Source organism: Ursus americanus, chromosome 9 (genome assembly GCF_024610735.1).
Source record: "Ursus americanus isolate L20-20 chromosome 9, mUrsAme1.1.p, whole genome shotgun sequence".
NCBI classification, from domain to species: Eukaryota; Metazoa; Chordata; class Mammalia; order Carnivora; family Ursidae; genus Ursus; species Ursus americanus.
In genome coordinates, this window is record NC_142135.1 from 61954549 (window position 1) to 61979517 (window position 24969).

The following is a 24969-nucleotide window of genomic DNA, read 5'->3' on the forward strand; positions in this document are numbered from 1 at the left end:
CAGCCCCTAATATGGATCTTTCACATAATAGGTTGCTTAGTAAATATTTGGTGACTGTATTTGCTGCTTCTAATTGTGCAGATGGAAAAGGAAAGGTCAACTGAAGTTGATGTCTCAAGTTGAATAAGCTACACAATGTACACTGACTTCATCATCTAGTGGAGATAGCAGGAAATGGTCAATATGATGAAAATCCAGAGCAGAACTGTTGAGTACAAAGTCCCAAATTCAGCCATCTTAAGATGAACCATTGGTTAAATTCAAGGTACACCATGCATAGATAATAGTTACAAAATTACCAATGAACAATCCTTCAAGTTCTATTTCTTAGGAATCTATGGAATTATCCAGATGTGATGTTGCTCACACCTCTCTGACCTCTTCTCCTTTGTCTCCACTGATGGATCCCTCCCTACCCCAACCCCATTTGATGCTTACATTATCACTCAGAACTGTCTCTGCAAGCTCTGTGTTCTCTGTCCCAAAGATGCTCATTGTTTTCAGGGCACTAGCTATATTATCTGTGTCCTGATGAGTTTCAAGCCTTTATTTCCAGCTCTGGCTTCCTAGTCCTATTTCAGTCCCATATGTTCAGATTGTTGCTGGACATTTCTATGTAGATGCCAACTTCTTTGAAACTGTTCATCCCTTAACTTGACAAGCACCCTGCCTCTTCCTATTCTCATTACGATTGGAGAAATCTAACCACCAAAGGTCAAAACTGCTCATTTTTCTTTCTTCCCTACTATTGTTACTCACTGAATCTTATCACTCCTTTCCCCCACTACAATCTCTTCCCTCTGTTTCATTTTTCTCATTGTGCATTCATTATATCCTGCTCATGTAGCCATAATAACCTCCTAACTTTCAGTTCACTGCCTCCAGTCAGTTCTATGCCTCAGTACCAATTTAATCCTCCTGAAGTGCCTTTCTGTCACGTAGCTCTGCTGATCCAGAACACTTCAGTAGTCCATGACATCTCAAGAATGCTGTCCAAACTCATTTGCCAAAACCCTCTACAACTTTCCTTTTCCCCCTCTGTTCTGGTCAGAGGAGTCTGCCGTCTCACCAAACATGAGCACAGCATGCTCATACTCTATCCACTCCATTCTTATCACCCAGGATGGTGTCCTTCACTCTGTCCTCCCATCTGAAATATCCTTACCCTTCAGCCCGTAGATCTAAGTTTCATCTCTAGCACGACCAAACCCACAGAGATCTCCTCTAATAGCTTTTTTGTGAACTCCAGGCACCATTAGTGTAAAGCCCATATCTTCAACTACTTCGTATGCTTCTCTTAGTATTTCATAAATAGTAAATGCTCAAAAGATTTATTTTGATTGGATTTAGAAACTGGCCTATTGCCTTGTTTATGATTCTCAATCCAACTTGCCCAAAACAATGAAAGAAAAAAGAGCCAAAAGAAAATATTGGCAGCTAGGCTCAGTACCCCCTCCTCCAAGGTTCAAACAAAGTTCTGTGAATTGAATTCATCCCTCATCTGTCCCTGTTCAAATAATCCATGTATCTTAAGACTGGGAAATCTGTATTTGGGGAAAGACATCAGCCCAGATGAAGATGTGGAGAAGAGACTCTTGCCAAAGGAAATTTTCTAACTTCCAGTTTGAAAAAAAAAATTCGTTTAGGAGGGTTTTGATATGCATATGTATCGCTCACCATAGCCAGCAACTGGTCCTTGTTTATGTGAGAGAGGCAATTAGCATAGACCTGGATGGTCTTCCAAAGATTTTGCAAATTCTGTGCTTTTGACCCTTAGAAGAATAAGTTATGATTTTACCTAGCTGTATTTTCCCCAGGGAAGGAGAAAAGAAGTTAGATACACACCCATCTCTTTGTCTTTTAGTGTGAGCGATTCAGTTTCAAAGGTGTTTAACTCCCAAAAGCCTGCTTCTGCTAATAGTATGCCAATGAGACTGAAATCAAAGTGTCAGCAGGGTTGCATTCCCTCTGGCAAATATAGGGGAGAATCTGTCCATTCCTTCCAGCTTCTGGTGACCATGGCTACCTCATTACAAACTTTCTCCATGGTCACATTGCCTTGTCAAATCTCTTGCCTCTTACTAAGGATGGGTGTGATTGCATTTAAGGCCCTTCCAGAGAACTCCGTGCAATCTCCCATCTTGAGATTCTTAATACATCTGCAATGCCCTCTTTTGCCATACAAGGTAGTACACATTCCAGGGATTAGAACATAGATATATTTTGGGAGCCATTATTCAGCCTACCATAATGATTCTGTATATATAAAATAATTAAAATTTTAAACTAAAACAGCAAAAATATTAGAGTGTATACCATATGGTCAACAATGATTGACCTTGGGAGTGGGATGACCAGGAATTTTCACTTTCACTATTACTTTTTTCTTTTTCAATATTACATACTTTTGAGGCAGTTCAGTCTTCTACAAAGAAAGTGTAACTGATATGTTTTTGAGGGATAAAAAGATAAGGATTAAAGAAGAAAAATTCTAGCAATATTAAAGCAAATGATGCCCTAATTGGATATCTTTCTCCTTTATTTCATGGTGCTTCTTTCCAGTGCTCCCCTCCCTCATTCTTGCGCAGCTGCTCTTTCACTTATCTGTGCAACTTGGATTGAAAACACTTGAGGCAATTAAATCCAAACTCGGATTTGCTTGGCTTCAAAGTCCCTGCTGTTCCCTCTGTTGCAGGCTGTTTTTTCCAATTTCTTTCTTCAAAGACCAAAGAGAACTTTCCAGAAGAAAGGGGACAAGGAGAAGAATTGGAAGGAATAGAGAATTTTTTTTTTTGGCCTGTGATCTGTCTTTGGTTTTTTGTTTTTTGTTTTTTTCTCCTCCCCTCAACAAGGGCTGCAGTGTCCTATGCGGAGACAAATCGAGCCTTATCCTTCATGTTCAAAACTCTACCATTCGTGGAAGGTGTCTTTGCTAGGCTGCTGACTTTGTATCATTCGTTCACTTTCTCAACTTGGATTCTTGGAGCAGTTGCTATTTTTCAGGCACTGTAAACAGCTGGCTGAGGGTAATTAGGAGAATGCCCTAAGAAGTCCAATTTCCCTTCAATCTGCTACCAAAGCTCAGTGTCACAGATTCAAGATGCATAGATCTCATTGGTGACTAATTTCTCCCATTTCTCTCCTCTAACATCCAATTTCCTTACAAATGCCTCAGAAAGACCAAAGAGTCCACTGGTCTGAGCAAACAAAGCATTTGGAATTACATAGCAATGTCCTTTCCCTAGAAAGGAGACTGCATCACGTTAAAGGACAAGTTTGGAAATCCATAACTTTTCTATAGGTATCTTAAAGAATTAGCCACCGTTGCATTTTGTCTACTTGGCCCTACTTTGCATTTTTTGCATGACAGAAGACATTTTCCATTGTTTTGGTGAAATAACCAACTGTTTTAACATGTATATGCAATCAGGCATTTAATTAAATCAACTTAGTTTATCACTAGGTGCATTTATTGTACTGTCTAATCACAGAGGTAAACACAGCTGCTATGGGCATGTGGCGAGGATACTCTGGAAAATGGGGGGTGGGAAATCTGTTTAAAAGCAGCCAATTTATCTTCTTTTTATTCACTTGAAATATTGCAGAGAGGGGCTAGTTTTCATTGACAACAAAGGCAGCAGTCAACTATATACTTTTTAAAGAAATGAAGAAATTATCTAGATTTCATAGAAATGAATCATGGAAAACCATGTATAGCCAAGCTTCTCAAAATTAATGTGCACAGAAATCACCTGGGATCTTGTGAAAATGCAGATTCTGACTTAGTGGGGCTGGGCTGGGGCCCGAGATTTTCTAACAGGCATTTCTGATAGGTCCCCTGTGGTGCCGATGTTGCTGGGGTTGGTCCTGCAGAATAGCAACATTGAGAGGAGTCCATCAAATTACTTAAGGTCACCACCTTTTTGAAATCAAGAAAAACATCCACATGTTTTCTTTGTAGGGGCCAAAATGTAGTATCCTTTTTGGTGAATTAAAGAAGCTCTAATCCAGAGGGGGTGCCTTTCTGATATTGCAAGCCTGCAATAATAGCTCCTTAGTTCTTTCAGTTGCTTGGTTTACTCAAGAGCTTTAAAGATGTATGTATTTTTAAATACCCAACTGCTACCATGCTCATTAAGAGTAGAAACAGGATCCTGATAGTGCTGGATACATATTAAATATTTAACATATGTGTCACTAATTGAGTAGGATTCCTGTTTTTTTTTTTTTTAAGATTTTATTTATTTATTTGACAGAGATAGAGACAGCCAGTGAGAGACGAACATAAGCAGGGGGAGTAGGAGAGGAAGAAGCAGGCTCCCAGCAGAGGAGCCTGATGCGGGGCTCGATCCCACAACACCGGGATCACGCCCTGAGCCGAAGGCAGATGCCCAGTGACTGAGCCACCCAGGCACCCCAGGATTCCTCTGTTTCTATAAGGTATTTCCAGTAAGCCCAGTCAGTGAATTGCTACTTCTGCCAATTAAACAATTGAGAGAGTTTAGGAAGACACTTAGGTCTAAGCTTTAAATGTGAACAGGGATTAAAGGCAGATTTTAGGTGAAGGCTCATTATAAGATTTCAAAGAGATACCCTGAGATATCTGGAAAGTTGTCACCACCTGAGTGCACTATCCTTACCATCAGGATTGCTATGCCAACACCCTTGACATTGCTCCTCATTCAAAGCAAACCCCCTTTTTCAATCATTTTCCCTTCTGTTTTTGTATGTCCCTAATACTTTGTCCATGGGATAATCCTGTGTTTCTTTGAGAGGTTGGAGGTGGGTGAAGGGAACACAGACAACATGTATGCCCCAGCACATACCATGACACATTTCATTTATGTATAATCAGATGTATTTATGGTCAGAATTCAAACTTAGGGTTATTGAGAATATGACAATCTCCTAAACCATTTCTAGACAAAAATTTTAGCCTCGAGATTTTGAAAATACTTTTGAAATCTCTTAATTTAAGGCTTATATAAAATCAGGATTAAAATTCATTTGTGGGTAGCATTTAACAATTACCAGGGCACTTGAATTTCAGCTTAGTCTTGTGCTAGGAGAGAGAAGCAGGCAGTAAATAGCAACCAAATGCAGCCATAAATTGGAAATATATACAGAAGTTAATTTAATACAGAAAACTAAAGTAGCCTTCCACTAGCCAGGATACTGTAAAATCCAACTTCTCGTAGAATTAAAGAAAAACTGAATGAAGCCATTAAGAGAGTAGGAAGCACTTTGGAAATGCTCATTGTGTCAAATGCTTATGATGAAAACTGCAATTATAAATCTGGGTGACTCAGAAATAGTAGACGAAATATTCCCAAGCTGCCTATAAACTGCCCAAGGCCCTTACTGTTACATATTGTCACACATAATATATTATGTGCCAAGTTCCACAAGCTTAATTGCTAGAGCAGAGAAAGACTTTCCCCCGCTTTTTTCAAAAGCAGAGTCATGAGCTGATTACGTGGAGTAAATGACTTGTTAAGGTCACCCATACATACTTGAAATGAGAAAATAATATGGCTGGATGTCCTCTGCAGACAGGCTACTTAACTGTGTTTCTCTATTCAGACTCTACTCACTTACCAAAACAAAACTTCAGGTAACTTTTGTCTATCAAAATGCTCAAATGGCTCCGGCAAAGTGAATTGTGCCTAGTGAAGGAACTAATCTCTAAAATGAATTTACTTTTTTGGGGGAGAAGGCTATAAGTATCTTAACCTTTCCTTTTAGTGGCCACGGGTGCTGAAACCTCTCTGGCCTTCTAGAAGAAATTTTCATAGCCTTGTGAGGGTTTGTACTCCCCAGCTTGTTTCCCAAAACATATCTTAGTGGATCTTTATCTTGTATTTAAGATACTGTCCTACACTGGCACATCATGGCCAATTTGTTCTGTCTCTCTGTGCTTTGCAATAGCAAAGCATGGAAAACTGTGTTGATTAAATGCTGATTTCAGCCTGACAAAATTCTCCCTGCTACTGCTGCAACAGAGCTGGTAATCAGCTGGAGGTATAAATGTACGTCTGCTAAATCAAACTGCTAGGTCTCCTGATGCTGCCAGACCCTGTAGACCAGTTGTTCAACCATGCTGTTTGTCTTTACAACCTGCTCCAAGACCTGGGTGGGGAAGCTTGGTTCCCACTGCATCCCTGCTTCTGCCCTGGACTGATGTGGTTTCCTGTGGCTGAGCCATCTTCAGACAGGTCGAGCTAGGATTAGCACCCACTTAAAACTCCTCCAGGTGCTAGCCCAAGCTTGTGTATCAGAGTAGGTTTCTGTAGATTCATTGGGCCAAAGGGACTCAGATGAGATTGAGATCTCGAATCCATCCCAATACAGGTCAGTTTGGAGTGCAAGTACTACATGGCTTTGTGACTCTGTCCACAGTTGTCTCTCCATGGGATAACCATGCTACAGGGCTATTGAGTGGGGTACCACCAGACTGTCTTATTCCCCAACCACCCATTCCCACTGATACTCACACTCCGTGCTGCCTGACTCCGATACCATCTCCCTTTCTCTTGAGCTCTCTCCAGAGTCTGACATCCCTCTCTGAAAAACGGTTTATGTAAGATGTGCCCTACCCCCATCGTTCAGACAAGTATGGTGTGTGTGTGTGTGTGTGTACGCGCACACACACACACACACACACACACACACACACACATGCATACACACTCCTATTTAGGACGGGGCTCAGATCCCACTCCACCCCAAACTGGAAGCCTTCTCAGGCTTGTGTCAAAGAGCTGCTAGAAATAGATACTTAAGGGAGGTGGTACCTGGTTCCACACACTGGGTTTATCAGAATCTGATCACCAGCCCAGAGCTTCTCTTACGTCCTGGAGCCCTGGAAATGAAAGCTGTTACAAGTTTGTTTGAAATTATCTGATATTTTCCAAACTACTGTAGTCTGGATTTTCTAACAAATTAGCATTTCAATTGTTGTGTATTTAAGGGTTTGTTGTTTGTAAGTAACAGAATCCAATTTGAGTTACTTTAGACCAAAAAGGGGAATTTGTTGCAAGGATTCAGACTGGGCTCTGGGGACTTGAAGGAGCAACCATGGATCTTTCTCAAGAGCTCTGGACTCACCAGAACTCCTACAGTCACTCAGTATCACAGTACCTAAATTATGAAGAGGAAGTGGCTGTCTGTCCATGTTCCAGCCAGTAAAGGCCAGGGATACAATTGTAGGTAACTCAAACCAAAAACCCGGGGCCAAGCCCTATAGACAAGGTGCAGAGCCAGGGATCTCTGTGGCCCAGGCTCCAAAAAGAACCCACTACAGAGAGTATTTTTTTTTTCTTAATAGTAAGACAACAGTAATGATCAAATGACTACAACTCCTTAATCTATACTTCATACAAGACTACTTAAAATGTGTGTCAGAAGGCAAAGGAACCTTGACAATAAACCCAGTGGTTCTGAACTTGGGTTTCCTGGATCTATAAAGATACATGCTAGGATTCTGAATGTTCTTCAAGCACTCCAGTATTTCTGAGAAGCCTTCTCTTACCATGGTAAAGCTGTACAGGATCATTAGCACCTGAGTTTCTGGATTTTTAGATAAAATGTTACTAAGTTGTTATGATAATGTTCTGTGTCATCATGAGAGATTCATTATATATAACTTTGTAAATCATGGAGAAATTAAGCTCAGAAGCAGACATAGTGCTAATAGCAAACACTTAGGCAGTGTTTTCTGTGTGCCTGCACTCTTCCAGTACTGCAGATGTGATCTTTCCAAACCTGCAGTTCATTGATGAGGGGGTAAAGAGGTTTTTAAGTGTCAAAGAAGATTGGGAGACACCAAACTAAGTCTTCAGTTGTAGTTCAGCGTCGGCAGTGGTTCTGATGCAGAAGTAAAAACACTTCGCTCTTAACAGGGAGTTATTCCCAGGACAAACTTCATAAATGAGCCTTCTTTGGCTTGCCACCCCAGAGTTTGGTTCTAGCCGCAGTTTCACACATTCCTAAATTGTAGTTTTTGTCGGTATTCAAAGCAACCCTTCAGGGGCGCCTGGGTGGCTCAGTCGTTAAGCATCTGCCTTCGGGTCAGGGCGTGATCCCAGCGTTCTGGGATCGAGCCCCACGTTGGGCTCCTCCGCTGAGAGCCTGCTTCTTCCTCTCCCACTCCCCCTGTTTGTGTTCCCTCTCTCGCTGGCTGTCTCTCCCTCTGTCAAATAAATAAATAAAATCTTAAAAACAAAAACAAAGCAACCCTTCAGTGCTCTTGCATTTCTGTTACTGTGCAGAACATCTGAGGTTAGATGGTTTAGCCAGATAAAACATCATTAGACTAGAACACTGTAATGGAACCATCACGTAGGGCTGTTGTACTCTTGTTCTTTAAAGAACTTGAAATGTGTTCTCTGATCTGCCACATGGCTTGTCTATCACTTCAAAACCACAAAGTAGCTGTTTAATAACAATTCAGATCTAAGTGATACTTCTTTGTTAGATAATGAACCAGATACTTTTTTTTTAAGTATTCATCACAACACTCAGAGATGAGTGATACCATCCCCTTTACACATAAGGCAACTGAGGCTTAGCAAATAACTTGATAGCAAAGTACTCCATAGCACCGCTGGAGTGGGAACTATAAAGTTCTAGGCAGCAGAGATTGTATCTGTATTTCCTGTTGTATTCTCGGTTCCCGGCACAAAATGGGTCCAAAATAAATAAGAAATAAATGATTCTCACTTCGAAGTAAGTCCATGATCCTTCTGCTATATTGTGCTTCCTTTGAGGCTACCCTGGCATGTTTTGTGCCAAAGTGAAGAAATAATTGTTTTTATCAGCACTAATACGAGTAAAATATTCTATTGTCGTAGAATAAATGTATACTCCCACCCATTGGCTTTTTTTGTGTTGTTGGCATGAAGGTTAGTTGCGGCATATGGAAATAAACCACCATAAGAAAATAAATCACCATAAACCCATGATTAGGAATAGTGGCAATCAGAATTTTGTTTGAATGCCAGCGCTATATGCAAGCTACCAAAATTCATCTAATTCTGGGATATTTTTCTTCCCAGATAATAATATATATAAAAGGTAACTCCCTTGAAATAGTCTTGTCAATATGTTTACTTGATGTTTTATAGCAGTAAAAATATACTTAACTGTAAACCTCAACCAAAGTTGCTGGAAGGAAAGATAAATACACAGATGACCTATGCTATGAAAATCATAAGGCAAATTGCTCCAACTTAACTCCTACATCTGTTGATCATACCACATTGCTCTAAACATTGGAATTCTAGCTCTAAGGATTCATTGGTCTGAAAGAAATACCATAAGAATTACCACATCCATTTACTTGCAGGTCTTAAAGAAAAGGGGGGGGGCAGAAGACTTCCTTTGTCCAGGGAAATGCTACCCAATGATTGCTGGAGAAAATGGCTATATTGATTCAGGACAATGGTTTATATTACCTTAGCAAATACAGTTTGAGGTCAATTACCAGAAATGCTAGGTTTTCACTGAGTTCATAAACTTCCTGGTATTTATAAAACTGAAAGAATGTGTGCTGTCCAACTTGTAACCATGATTATTCAGTGAGCCACTTTAAGTAAATATGTAAGCATCTGGTTCCAAGAGACCAGCAAAGACATCACAGCTTCGGGTCTGCAAATAGTGCCTCTCTATTAAAGCTCCTATATTAGAGTGTTTAAAACAGACTAAATGTTGTTCAGGGGGATATATACGACCAATCTTAGTTTTATAAGCTTCATGATTATATGACCCAAAATAGGCTATTTAGACCAGAGAGGGATAAATTCCTTTTTGTTTTTGGATCCTTTTGTGAAGCTGAGTATGAGGTTCCTATCCTCACCCCACCCCCAAAATGGACAAAATACTACCTACAGCTTTAGAAGATTCTCTAATCTGAAGTTCACCCATCTGCTGTAAGAATATAAATATCACTTCAATTTGTAAGCATAGATGTGCATGGATTTAAAACTGTATATTAGCCTATTTTTCTATTTAAACTCTTTCCTACATTCATGTGGCTGTAAGTATCCAAACACCATAATGATACAACATTTGGGAAGTTATTCTAGCAAAGTGGTATTTGATACCATGCCATTTATCCAGGCCTTCCCCTTTCTATTGTCAACTATGCAGTAGCTTGCATTGCTTTACCTAAAGTGACGGGGCCTGACATGAGCTTCTGGTCATTCAAGTGTATGGCTTCCTCTGGAAACTTACTTGAATTTCCCTATTCAGGAAACAAGAGATAACTGGACCTGGAATGTAATAATAAAACTTCTACCATTCTTCCCTTTCCCAGCTTATTCCATTGTGATATTACATAGCTAAAATCTTGTATATCAATGTCTTTGCCTTTCCTAAGTATCAGTTATAAAGGTTCTGTGTGACACAAGGACTGAAATAGACACCTATCTCAAGGATCTTACAAATCCAGTTGGAGAGAGGAGGCTATACATGGAACAGGGAGTAAACCAAGAAAATAGTGAATTATTCAATAATGACTAGAATTGGAAAAAAATACTGATGGGGGGGTGCCTGGGTGGCCTGGTCCTCAAGCGTCTGCCTTCAGCTCAGTGTGTGATCCCAGTGTCCTGGGATCAAGCCCCGCATAGGACTCCCTGCTCTGCTGGGAGCCTGCTTCTTCCTCTCCCACTCCCCCTGCTTGTGTTCCCTCTCTCACTGGCTGTGTCTCTCTGTCAAATAAATAAAATCTTTTAAAAAAAAATACTGATAGAGGATAATTGATACTAACAGCAAATATAAAATTAAATCATTATGAACTTAATAAGTATTAGCATGTTCCCAAGCTTATTTGATCCTAAATCCTATTTTATGACACTAATATCCAAAACAAACTAAGGAACTGTTATCTAGAATTATCTGAAAAATTTTCCTGAGGGGAGGAAAGACCTCGAGAAATTGATACAATGTGAGTCCAGTTTGGTCCAGAATCACTAGAGGTTATTTGTTTAAAAAAAAAAATTGATTCCTGGGCACTACCTTTGTCCTATGAAATCGTAATTTTTGTTTTTATTTTTGATGCAGTGGCCTTGGCTCTCCACATCTTAATACAATCTCTGGTTACGTTTATGCACAGTCAGGCATGAGGAACCCCATACGGACATGTGTAATGAAAAGGAAAGGCATCCATACCATGTAGACAAATAATTTTCAACAATAAAATGCTTTGAGCTCTTTGAGTCTAACCTCAAAACTTGAGAACTTAAAAGATTTTGCATATAGTGACCTCTTTCAGGCTATCATTTGCTGGACCTAATAAAATGAACACCTCCTATTTCTAAAATAGTCCTTTGTATGGTGACTAACATGATATAATAAAAAATTATTATAAAAAATAAGTCCTTTGGGATTTCCATTTCAGCGTATAGTTTCAAACATTGACTTCCTGCTAAAAAATTCAAATAATGCAAGTTTTTGTGTACCTCTAAGTCACAGACACATCTACAGAATTTTTTATTTTGATAGAAACATGTGGAAGTATTGATAGCATTATGTCACACTTCATAGAGGTGAAGCAAGGAAAGAAAATAATTAGAGTGAAAGGAGTTTCGTATACTTTTTTTTCTCATGACTGCAAGATCCTGGATAGAATTTGAGGGTCAGCTAACTCTAATGCCCAGAAGAGCTCCTGATGAAAAATTCCTATTTCTCCTCAGTGAAGAACATTTTTTTTTAAAGCAGTCTAAATCCTTATTAAATGGTGGGACTGGATGTTTTTCTCTCAAGAAGAAAAAAGGAGGGCAATTTACTTTTACTGAGGCTCTACTAAGGCTCTGGTCCTTTATTTCACTCACCTCCTTCAACACCAAAAACAACTCCATAAGGGAGGTTGCATGTCTTAAGTCCTTTTCATGGATTAAGAAACTGATGCTGCAAGAAGTTGAATGGCCTGCTTAAGGTCTTATGACTGCTAAGTGCCAAAGCCAGAATTTTAACTCTCTTCTATGTGCTGTGCTTATTTCCCGGTAGTACATTTGCTCTGAGAGCAGCAGAATCTCTAGACACTGTCTCTAGCCCAGGACTCCCTCCTCACTTACAGGTGGCAGACCATTTCTGTAGAGGGGAGCAGCCCACAGTGGTTTCAGCTTGGGTGGGTTCTGCTGACCCTGCGAACTTCTACCAGCATCATTCAGTCTCCCCTTCCCCCCACTCCAAGCAGAATGGAGCAGTGATTACCAATGCAGACTTGAGTTTGACAATGACTAGTTGTTTAACCTTAAGCGAGTTACCCAACCTGAGACTCTTCCCTCAGTTGCACAATGGGAATAATGTCTACCTCACAGAGCTGTGTAAGTTTAACAGCTTTATTGAGGTGTAATTTACATGCTATAGAATCACTCAACTTAAGAATAAAGTTCAATGAATTCGGTAAATGTCTTTAGTTGGGCAATTGCCACCATAATCTAGTTTAGGACCATTTGCATTACCTCATAAAGTAAAGGGCCTTTTTCTTTTCTTTTTTTTTTTTTTTTTAATGTTTTTTTTTTTTTTATGTTAGTCACCATACAGTACATCCCTGGTTTCTGATGTAAAGTTCGATGACTCATTAGTTGCGTATAACACCCAGTGCACCATGCAATACGTGCCCTCCTTACTACCCATCACCAGTCTATCCCATTCCCCCACTCCCCTCCCCCCTGAAGCCCTCAGTTTGTTTCTCAGAGTCCATAGTCTCTCATGCTTCATTCCCCCTTCTGATTACCTCCCCTTTCTTTATCCCTTTCTTCCCCTACCGATCTTTCTAGTTCTTATGTTCCATAGATGAGAGAAATCATATAATTGTCTTTCCCTGCTTGACGTATTTCACTTAGCATAATCTCCTCCAGTGCCGTCCATGTTGCAGCAAATGTTGAGAACTCGTTCTTTCTGATAGCTGAGTAATATTCCATTGTATATATGGACCACAACTTCTTAATCCAGTCATCTGTTGAAGGGCATCTCGGTTCCTTCCATGATTTAGCTATTGTGGACAATGCTGCTATGAACATTGGGGTGCATATGGCCCTTCTCTTCACTACGTCTGTATCTTTGGGGTAAATATTCAGTAGTGCAATGGCTGGGTCATAGGGTAGCTCAATTTTTCACTTTTTAAGGGACCTCCACACTGTTTTCCAGAGTGGCTGTACCAACTTGCATTCCCACCAACAATGTAGGAGGGATCCCCTTTCTCCACATCCTCTCCAGCAATTGTTGTTTCTTACCTTGTCAATTTTTGCCATTCTAATTGGCGTAAGATGGTATCTTAGTGTGGTTTTGATTTGAATTTCCCTGATGGCTAATGATTTTGAACATTTTTTCATGTGTCTGTTAGCCATTTGTATGTCTTCATTGGAAAAGTGTCTGTTCATATCTTCTGCCCATTTTTTGATTTGTTTATTTGTTTCTTGTGTATTGAGTTTGAGAAGTTCTTTGTAGAGCTTGGATACCAGTCTTTTATCTGTAGCATCATTTGCAAATATCTTCTCCCATTCCGTGGGCTGCCTCTTCGTTTTTTGACTGTTTCCTTGGCTGTGCAGAAGATTTTAATCTTGATGTAGTCCCACAAGTTCATTTTATCTTTTGTTTCCCTCACCTTTGCAGATGTGTCATGAAAAAGTTTGCTTTGGCTGATGTCGTAGAGGGTGCTGCCTATGTTCTCCTCTAGGATTTTGATGAATTCCTGTCTCACATCGAGGTCTTTCATCCATTTGGAGTTTATCTTTGTGTATGGTGTGAGAGAGTGGTCAAGTTTCATTCTTTTGCATGTGGCTGTCCAATTTTCCCAGCACCATTTATGGAAGAGACCGTCTTTTTTCCACCGGATGTTTTTTTCCTGCTTTATCAAAGATTAGTTGCCCAAAGAGCCTTTTTCAATCCCCAATGCTTACCCTTCCTTGGTCCCATGAAGCTATTTGACTGTTTTCAGTTCTGACAATTTTTGTTTTTTCCAGAATACCATGCAAATGGAAAAAGTATATAGTCTTTCGTTTTAGTATTTTTCACTTAGCATGATGTTTTGTGGTGCATGCATTTTGTTTGTACTTTGTATCAATAGTTCATCCCTTTGGTTGCTGAAAACTATTGCATTGTATAACATACCACACCATATTTATGTTCTCATCAATTGATGAGCGTCTGGGTGGTTTCTAACTTGGGCTATTATGCACAATGCTGCTAAAAATAATCACATAAATATTTCTATGTCCATAGGTTTTTTTCCTTGGGTAGATACCTAGAATTAGAATTGCTGAGTCATGTTAGTATGTTTGGGTTTTTGTTTTTGTTTTTTTATTTTCACTTTTTATTTTATTAGTCACCATACGGTACATCATTAGTTTTTTATGTAGTGTTCCATGATTCATTATTTGCGTATAACACCAAGTGCTCATTACAACATGTCCCTCATTAATTCGCATCACTGCACTAACCATCTGCCCACCCGCCTCCATTCTGTAATCCTCAGTTTGGTTCCCGGAGTCCAGAGTCTTTCATGGTTCTTCTCCCTCTCTGACCACCCCCCTCAGTTTTCCCTTCCTTCCCCTAATGTCCTCCATTCTCTTCCTTATGTTCCACGTATAAGTGAAACCATATGACAATTGTCTTTGTCTGCTTGACTTATTTCACTTAGCCAAATCCCCTCCAGTTCCATCCATTTCGATGCAAATGGTGGGTATTCATCCTTTCTGATGGCTGAGTAATATTTCATTGTGTATATGAACTACATCTTCTTTATCCATTCATCTGTTGGAGGGCATCTTGGCTCCTTCCACAGTTTGGCTATCGTGGACATTGTTGCTATGAACATTGGGGTGCATGTGGCCCTTCCTTTCACTGCATCTGTATCTTTAGGGTAAATACCCAGTAGTGTAATTGCTGGGTCATAGGGTAGCTCTATTTTTAACGTCTTGAGGAACTTCCACACTGTTTTCTAAAGTGGCTGTACCAGTTTGCATTCCCACCAACAGTGTAAGAGGGATCCCGTTTCTCCACATCCTCTCCAACATTTGTTGTTTCTTGTCAATTTTTGCCATTCTAACTGATATAAGGTGGCATCTCAGTGTGGTTTTCATTTGAATTTCCCTGATGGCTAATGATGTTGAACACTTTTTTCATGTCTGTTAGCCATTTGTATGTCTTCTTTGGAGAAGTGTCTGTTCATGTCTTCTGCCCATTTTTTGATTATTTGTTTTTTGGGTGTTGCGTTTGAGAAGTTCTTTATAGATCTTGGATACCAGCCCTTTATCTGTAGTGTCATTTGCAAATATCTTCTCCCATTCCGTGGATTGCCTCTTTGTTTTGTTGACTGTTTCCTTGGCAGTGCAGAAGCTTTTTATCTTGATGAAATCCCAGAAGTTTATTTTCGCTTTTGTTTCCCTTGCCTTTGGGGACGAGTCTTGAAAGAAGTTGCTGTGGCCGATATCGAAGAGGTTACTGCTTATGTTCTCCTCTAGGATTTTGATGGATTCCTGTTTCACATTGAGGTCTTTCATCCGTTTAGAGTTTATCTTTGTGTATGGTGTAAGAGAATGGTCGAGTTTCATTCTTCTGTCTATAGCTGTCCAATTTCCCAGCACCATTTATTGAAGAGACTGTCTTTTTTCCACTGGATATTTTTTCTTGCTTTATCAAAGAATAGTTGACCATAGATTTGAGGGTTTATTTCTGGGCTTTCTATTCTGTTCCATTCATCTACGTGTCTGTTTTTGTGCCAGTATCATGCTGTCTTGGTGATCACAGCTTTGTAATATAGCTTGAAATCAGGCAGCATGATGCCCTCAGCTTTGTTTTTCTTTTTCAACATATCCTTGGTGATTCAGGGTCTTTTCTGGTTCCATACAAATTTTAGGATTGTTTGTTCCAGCTCTTTGAAAAAAATGCCAGTGGTATTTTGGTCAGGATGGCATTGAAAGTATAGATTGCTCTGGGTAGCATAGACATTTTAACAGTGTTTATTCTTCTGATCCATGAGCATGGAATGTTTTTCCATCTTTTTGTGCTGTCTTCAATTTCTTTCATAAGTGTTCTGTAGTTTCTAGAGTATAGATCTTTTACTTGGTTAGGTTTATTCCTAGGTATCTTATGGGTTTTGGTGGTATTGTAAATGGAATCGATTTCTAATTTCTCTTTCTACAGTCATTGTTAGTGTATAGAAAAGCAACTGGTTTCTGTGTATTGATCTTTATTTTTTATCCTACCATGTTGCTGAATTGCTGTATGAGTTCTAGTAATTTGGGGGTGGAGTTTTTTGGGTCTTCCATATAAAGTATCATGTCATCTGCAAAGACAGAGTTTGACTTCTTCTTTGCCAAGTTGAATACCTTTTATTTCTTTTTGTTGTCTGATTGCTGATGCTAGGACGTCTAGTACTATGTTGAACAATAGTGGTGAGAGTGGGCATCCTTGTTGTTGTGTTCCTGATCTTAAGGAAAAGTTCTCAGCTTTTCCCCATTGAGAATGATATTCACTGTGGGCTTTTCATAGATGGTTTTTATGAAATTGAGGAATGTTCCCTCTATTCCTACACTCTGAAGAGTTTTAATCAGGAGAGGATGTTGTATTTTGTCAAATGTTTTTTCTGCATCAATTGAGAGGATCATATGGTTCTCTTTTTTAATTAATGTGTTCTATCACATAAATTTTTGCAGATGTTGAACCACCCTTGCATCACAGGAATAAACCTCACCTTGTCATGATGGATAATCCTTTTAATGTACTGTTGGATCCTATTGGCTAGGATCTTGGTGAGAATTTTGGCATCCATATTCATCAGGGATATTGGTCTATAATTCTCCTTTTTGTTGGGGTCTTTGCCTGGTTTTGGGATCAAAGTAATGCTGGCCTCGTAGAACAAGTTTGGAAGTTTTCCTTCTGTTTCTGTTTTTTTGAAACAGCTTTAGAAAAATAGGTATTTCTTCTTTGAATGTTTGGTAGAATTCCCCTTGGGAATCCATCTGGCCCTGGACTTTTGTTCGTTTTTTTTCGGGGGGGGGGGGGGTGTTGATTACTGCTTCAATTTCATTACTGGTTATTTGTCTATTCAGATTGTCTATTTCTTCCCATTTCAGTCTTGATAGTTTATAGGTTTACAGGAAGGCATCCATTTCTTCCAGGTTGCTTAATTTATTGGCATATAGTTGTTGATGATTATTTCTAATAATTGTTTCTATTTCCTTGGTGTTAGTTGTAATCTCTCCCCTTTCATTCATAGTTTTATTAATTTGAGTCTTTTCTCTTTTCTTTTGGATAAGTCTGCCCAGAGGTTTATCGATCTTATTAATTCTTTCAAAGAACCAGCTTCTAGTTTCATTGATCTGCTCTACTGTATTTCTGGTTTCTATTTCATTGATCTCTGCTCTAATCTTAATTATTTCTCTTCTCCTGCGTGGCTTAGGGTTTATTTGTTCTTTCTCCAGTTCTTTAAGGTGTAAAGTTAGTTTACGTATTCAGGATTTTTCTATTTTTTGAGTGAGGCTTGGATGGCTGTGTATTTCCCCCTTAGGACCACCTTTGCAGTATCCCATAGGTTTTGGACCAATGTGTTTTTGTTCTCATTAGTTTCCATGAATTGTTTAAGTTCGTGTTTAATTTCTTCGTTGACCCAAACATTTTTTAGCAGAATGGTCTTTAGCTTCCAAGTGTTTGAATTCCTTCCAAATTTGTTTCTTGTGATTGAGTTCCAGTTTCAAAGCATTGTGGTTTGAAAATATGCAGGGAATAGGGGCGCCTGGGTGGCACAGCGGTTAAGCGTCTGCCTTCGGCTCAGGGCGTGATCCCGGCGATCTGGGATCGAGCCCCACATCAGGCTCTTCTGCTATGAGCCTGCTTCTTCCTCTCCCACTCCCCCTGCTTGTGTTCCCTCTCTCGCTGGCTGTCTCTATCTCTGTCGAATAAATAAATAAAATCTTAAAAAAAAAAAAAAAAGAAAATATGCAGGGAATAATCTCAATTTTTTGGTATTGGGTGAGACCTGATTTGTGACCCAGTATGTGGTCTATTCTGGAGAATGTTCCATGTGTGTTTGAGAAGAATGAGTATTCTGTTTTAGGGTGGAATGTTCTGTATATAGCTATGAAGGCCATCTGGTCCCGTGTGTCATTCAAAGTTCTTGTTTCTTTTTTGATTTTCTGCTTAGATGATCTGTTCATTGCTGAGAGTTGAGTGTTGAGGTCTCCTACTGAAGTATTATTGTCAATATGATTCTTTCTTTTGGTTAACAGTTGGCTTATGTAGTTGGCTGCTCCCATGTTTGGGACATAGATATTTACAATTGTTAGATTTTCTTGTCAGACCCTTTAAGAGTGATAGTGTCACTCTGTATCTCTTACTACAGTCTTTAGCTTAAGATCTAATTTGTCTGATATGAGAATTGCTACCTCAGCTTTCTTTTGAGGTCTGTTGCCATGAAAAATGGTTCTCCATCCCCTCACTTTCAGTCTGGAGGTGTCTCTTGTAGACAGCATATGGATGGGTCATGTCTTTTTAGTTAATCTGCAACCCTGTGCTGTTTCCTGGGAGCATGTAGGCCATTCACATTGAGAGTGACTATTGAAAGATGATTTTAGTGCCATCATGTTGCCTATGAAGTCCTTGTTTCTATAGATTGTCTGTATAAATTTCTGTTCTATATAACTTTTGGGGTCTTTCTCCTCTTATAGAACCCCCCCTTAATATTTCTTACAGGGCCGGTTTGGTGGTCACATATTCTTTCAGTTTCTGATGGTCCTGGAAGCTCCTTGTCTCTCCATCCATCTGAATGACAGCCTTGCTGGATAAAGTATCCTTGGCCACATGTTCTTCTCATTTAGTACACTGAATATGTCTAGCCAGCCCTTTCTGGTTTACCAGGTCTCTGTGGACAGGTCTGATGTTATTCTGATATTCTTCTCTCTGTATGTAAGAAATCTCTTCCCCCAGTTGGTAGGAGAAGGAAAGGAAGAATGAAGGGGGGGGCGGTAAACAGAAGGGGGAATGAACCACGAGAGACTCTGGACAACAAACTGAAGGTTTCAGAGGGGAAGTGGGGTGGAGGACTTGGATAGGCCGGTGATGGGTATTAAGGAGAGCACATATTGCATGGAGCGCTGGATGTTATATGCAAACAATGAATCATGTAACCCTACATAAAAAACTAATGATGTACTGTATGGTGACTAACATAACATAATAAAAAAATTTTGAAAAGAAAGAAATCTCTTCCCCCTAGCTGCTTTCAGGATTGCTTCTTTGCTTCTAAGATTTGAGAGTTGTACTATTATATATCAGGGCATTGATCTATTCTCCTTGATCTTGGAAGGGGTCCTCTCTGTCTCTTGGATACAAATGCTTGTTTCCTTCCCCAGATTAGGGAAGTTCTTATCTACTATTTGCTCAAATATATCTTCTAAACCTCTCTGTCTCTCCACCCCCTCAAGGATCCCAATAATCCTGACATTGGAATGTTTCATGGTGTCATTATCTTTCCTAGTCTGATCTCTTGGGCTTTAAGCTGTTTTCCCAGGCCGCCTCAGTTTCCTTTTCTATCTTCTTGCTCACTAATTTGTTCTTCTGCCTCGTTTACCCTGGCTGTTAGGGTATCCAGTTTAGACTGCATCTCATTCATAGCATTTTCAAGTTCAGCTTGATTAGATCTCATTTCTGCCCTTACAGATTCTATATTGTCACTAATGTTTTTCTCAAGCCTAGATATCGATTTCATAATTACTACTCTGAAGTCTATCTCTGGCATCTTGGTTATATCCATATCTGTTAGGTCTGTTGCAGAGGCCAGCAGCTCTCCCAGAGGGCAACCCAAGGACTGGGCACATCTCTGCCCTTTGTGCTCTAAAATCACAAGCCACCCCTGGTTCATACGTGTATACCTGCAGTTCCTGGATCCTGTCAGGGGGCTGGACTAAAGTCCTTTCCCCACTGCTTTAACCAGTCTGCAAGTCTGTGCCTGGTCCCCAGCATGTGATGCTTTTGCAGTCTGGTGTTCTATCACCTTCCCGGTGCCAGCTTATGTTGGCTCCCTTCCTCTTCTGCTTATCTTCTGATACCTCCCCACAGAATCATGGCTCTGCCCTTCATACCTCGTGACCACAGGAGATATTCTGTTTGTAGTGATCCAGACATATATTCTTACATCTCAGGCTGATTTTGTGGGTGTTCAGAATGGTTTGGTAGATATCCAGCTCAATTCAGGGGACTGGTTGAAATAAGGTCCCCTATTCCTCCATCATCTTCTGTTGAACCACCCTTGTAACCCAGGAATAAATCCCATTTCATCGTGGTGAATGATTTTTTTTTTGTTTTGTTTTTTGTGTTGTTGAATTTGGTTTGCTAGTATTGAGGATTTTTGTATCTAGGTTCATCAGGCATATTGGCCTGTAGTTCTTTTTTCATGATGACTTTATCTGGTTTTGGTATCAAGGTAAAGCTGGCCTCATAGAATTTGGAAGCTTTCCTTTTCTATTTTATGGAATGGTTTGAGAAGTATTAACTCTTTAATTGTTTGGTAGAACTCACCTATGAAGCCATTTTGTCCTAGACATTTGTTTGTTGGGAGATTTTTGATTACTGATTCAATTTCTTTGCTGGTTATCAGTCTGTTCTAATCTTCTATTTCTTCCTGTTTCCATTTTGGTAGTTTATATGTTTCTAGGAATTCACCCATTTCTTTTAGGTTGCCCAATTCATTGGCATATGGGTTTTCATAATTTCTCTTAGAATCATATTTCTGTGGTGTTGGTTGTTTCTCATTTGTGATTTTGAGTCTCTTTTTTCTTGATAAGTCTGGCTAGAGGTTTATCAGTTTTATTAATTTTTTTTCAAGGAACCTGTTCATGGTTTCATTGATCTGTTCTAGTCTTTTAATTGCTATTTTATTTATGCTCTACTCCTTATTTCTTTCCTTCCACTGCCTTTAGGTGTTCTTTGTTGTTCCCTTTCTAGCTCTTTCAGGTGTAAGGTGAGGTTGTTTATTTAATTTTTTTCTTGCTTCTTGAAATAGGTCTATATTGCTATATAGCTGCCTCTTAGAATTTTTTACTGCATCCAAAGATTTTGGACCATTGTGTTTTCATTTTCATTTGTTTCCTTGTACTTTATTTCTGTCTTTATTTCCTCATTGACCCATTCATTGTTCAGTAAGGTGTGTTAAACTCCAAGTACTTCTGTTCTTCCCAGATTTTTTTCTTGTGGTTGACTTCTAGGTTCATAGCATTGTGGTCAGAAAAGGTGTATGGTACAGCAATCAGACAACAAAAAGGGATAAAAGGTACCCAAATTGGCAAAGAAGAAGTCAAACTGTCTCTCTTTGCAGATGACATGATACTCTATATGGAAAACCCAAAAGAATCCACCCCCAAACTACTAGCAGTTATAGAGCAATTCAGTAATGTGGCAGGATACAAAATCAATGCTCAGAAATCAGTTGCATTCCTATACACAAACAATGAGACTGAGGAAAGAGAAATTAGGGAATCCACTCCATTTACAATAGCACCAAAAATCACACATTATCTCAGAATTAACCAGAGATGTAAAGGATCTATATTCTAGAAACTACAAAACACTCTTGAAAGACATTGAAGAAGACACAAAAAGATGGAAAAATATTTCATGCTCATGGATTGGAAGAATTAACATAGTTAAAATGTCCATGCTACCCAGAGCAATCTATGCTTTCAGTGCCATCCCAATCAAAATACCAATGACATTTTTCAAAGAACTGGAACAAATAGCCCTTAAATTTGTGTGGAACCAGAAAAGGCCCCAAATTGCCAAGGAATTGTTGAAAAGGAAAAACAAAGCTGGGGGCCTCACATTGCCGGATTTCAAGCTGTACTACAAAACTGTGATCACAAAGACAGCATGGTACTGGCACAAAAACAGACACATAGACCAATGGAACAGAATAGAGAACCCAGAAATGGACCCTCAGCTCTTTGGCAACTAATCTTTGATAAAGCAGGAAAAAACATCTGGTGGAAAAAAGACAGTCTCTTCAATAAATGGTGCTGGGAAAATTGGACAGCTACATGCAAAAGAATGAAACTTGACCACTCTCTCACACCATACACAAAGATAAACTCCAAATGGATGCAAGACCTCGACGTGAGACAGGAATTCATCAAAATCCTAGAGGAGAACATAGGCAGCAACCTATACGACATCAGCCGAAGCAACCTTTTTCATGACACATCTGCAAAGGCGAGGGAAACAAAAGTGAAAATGAACTTGTGGGATTTCATCAAGATAAAAAGGTTCTGCACAGCCAAGGAAATAGTCAACAAAACAATGAGGCAACCCACGGAATGGAAGAAGATATTTGCAAATGACACTACAGATAAAAGACTGGTATCCAAGCTCTACAAAGAACTTCTCAAACTCAATACACGAGAAACAAATAAACAAATCAAAAAATGGGCAGAAGATATGAACAGACACTTTTCCAATGAAGACATGCAAATGGCTAAAAGACACACGAAAAAATGTTCAAAATCATTAGCCATCAGGGGAATTCAAATCAAAATCACATTGAGATACCACCTTACGCCAGATAGAATGGCAAAAATTGACAAGGCAGGAAACAAATGTTGGAGAGGATGTGGAGAAAGGGGATCCCTCTTACACTGTTGGTGGGAATGCAAGTTGGTACAGCCACTGTGGAAAACAGTGTGGCATTCCCTTAAATGAAAAATTGAGCTACCCTATGACCCAGCCATTGCACTACTGGGTATTTACCCCAAAGATACAGACATAGTGAAGAGAAGGGCCATATGCACACCAATGTTCATAGCAGCACTGTCCACAATAGCTAAATCATGGAAGGAGCCAAGATGCCCTTCAACAGATGACTGGATTAAGAAGTTGTGGTCCATATTAAAAAAAAAAAAAAGTTGTGGTCCATATATACAATGGAATATTATTCAGCCATTAAAAAGAATGATTTCTCAACATTTGCTGCAACATGGATGGGACTGGAGGAGATAATGTTAAGCGAAATAAGTCAAACAGGGAAAGACAATTATCATATGGTTTCACTCATTTATGGAACATAAGAAGTAGGAAGATCAGTAGGAGAAGGGGAAGAAGAAGGGGGGGTAAACAGAAGGGGGAATGAAGCATGAGAGACTATGGACTCTGAGAAACAAACTGAGGGCTTCAGAGGGGAGGGGTTGGGGGAATGGGATAGGCTGGTGATGGGTATTAAGGAGGGCACGTATTGCATGATGCACTGCATGTTATATGCAAGTAATGAATCATGGAACTTTACATCGAAAACTAGGGAGGTACTGTATAGTGACTTAGTAACATAATATAATTTAAAAAAAAGAAAAGAAAGAAAAGGTGTATGGTAGGACTTCGATTTTCCTGAATTTGTTGAAGCTTGTTTTGTGAACCAACATGTGACCTAATCTGGAGAGTGTTCTGTGGTGCACTTGAAAAGAATGTGTATTTTCTTTTAAGATAGGATGTTTTGAATATATCTGTTAAATGATCTGTTCTAGTGTGTCATTCAAAGCCATTGTTTCCTTTATTTTCTGTTTATATGATCTGACTGTTAGTGTAAGTGGTGTGTTAAAGTCCCCTACTATTATCAATTAGTTCCTTTGTATTTGTTATTTTTTTTATATATTTGGGTGCTCCTATGTTCAGTGCATAAATACTTACAGTTGTTGTATCTTGTTGGATTGTCTCTTTTGTGGTTATATAGTATCCTTCTTTATCTCTTATTACAGTTGTTTTAACATCTTTTTTGTCTGGGGGCGCCTAGGTGGCTCAGTCAGTTGAGTGTCTGACTCTTAATTTCTGTTCAGGTCATGATATCGTGGTGCTAGCATTGAGCCCCACATCAGGCTCTGCACTCAGTGGGGAGTCCGCTTGAGATTATCTCCCTCTCTTTGCCCCTCCCCCTGCATACACGTGCTCTCTCTGTCTAAAATAAAGCTTTAAAGTCTATTTTGTCTGAAATAAGTATTGCTACTCCAGCTTACTTTCAACATTCATTTGCATGATAAATGTTTCTCCATCTCTTCACATTCAATCTGCAGGTGTCTTTAGGTCTAAAATGAGTCTCTTGTAGGCAGCATATAGATGGGTCTTTTTTTTTTTTTCCTTATCTATTCTGTCCCCCATGTCTTTTGATTGGAGCATTTAGTCCATTTACATTCAAAGTAATTATTGATATGCACTTATTGTCATTTTATTACTTTCGTTGCTTTTTCTGAAGTTTTTCTCTGATCCTTTTTTCTCTTTCATGGTTCATGGCTTTTCTTTAGTGATATATTTGGATTTTTTTGTCTGTTTGGCCTATTTTTAATGTTTCCTTCATATATGGTTAGCATTAGGTCTGTATATATCGTCTTCTACATATAGCTTTCTATATTAAGTTGGTGGTCATTTAACTTTACCCATTCTTTACTCCTTGCCTCCTCATGTTTTAACTAATGTTTATATTTTATATCCTTTTATTCTGAGTTCCTTGACTGTTTTTTTAAAAGAAATATTCATTTTTACTGCTTCTGTGTTTCCTACCTCTATCCTGTCATTTTTGGTCTTCTTTCCACTCAATAAGTCCCCTTTAATATTTCTTGCAGGACTGGTTTAGTGGTCATGAACTCCTTTAGTTTTTGTTAGGGTAACTATTTCTCCTTCTATTCTGAATGGTAGCCCTGCTGGATGGGGTATTCTTGGCTGCAGATTTTTCCTATTCAGCTTCTTGGATATCATGCCACTCCACTCTGGCCTGCAAAGTTTGTTGTAAAATCTCCTAGCCTTATGAGTTTTCCCTTGTAAGTTACTGTCTTCTTGTGTCTTTTTGCTTTAAAAATACTGTCTTTATCACTGGGTTTTGCCAATTTAATTATGATCTTGTGTGGATCTGATTTTGCTAATTTGATGGGAATTCTTTATGCTTCCTGGATCGGGATATCTGTTTCCCTCCCCAGATTAGGGAAGTTTTCAGCTATT

General features: G+C 39.2%; 1 protein-coding gene across 2 annotated transcripts in view; it reads left to right on the top strand.

Moving 5' to 3' along the window:
• Nucleotides 1–24969, top strand: part of CPA6 (carboxypeptidase A6) — a 324775-nt gene that overhangs the window by 22460 nt on the left and 277346 nt on the right. The window lies entirely within an intron of this gene.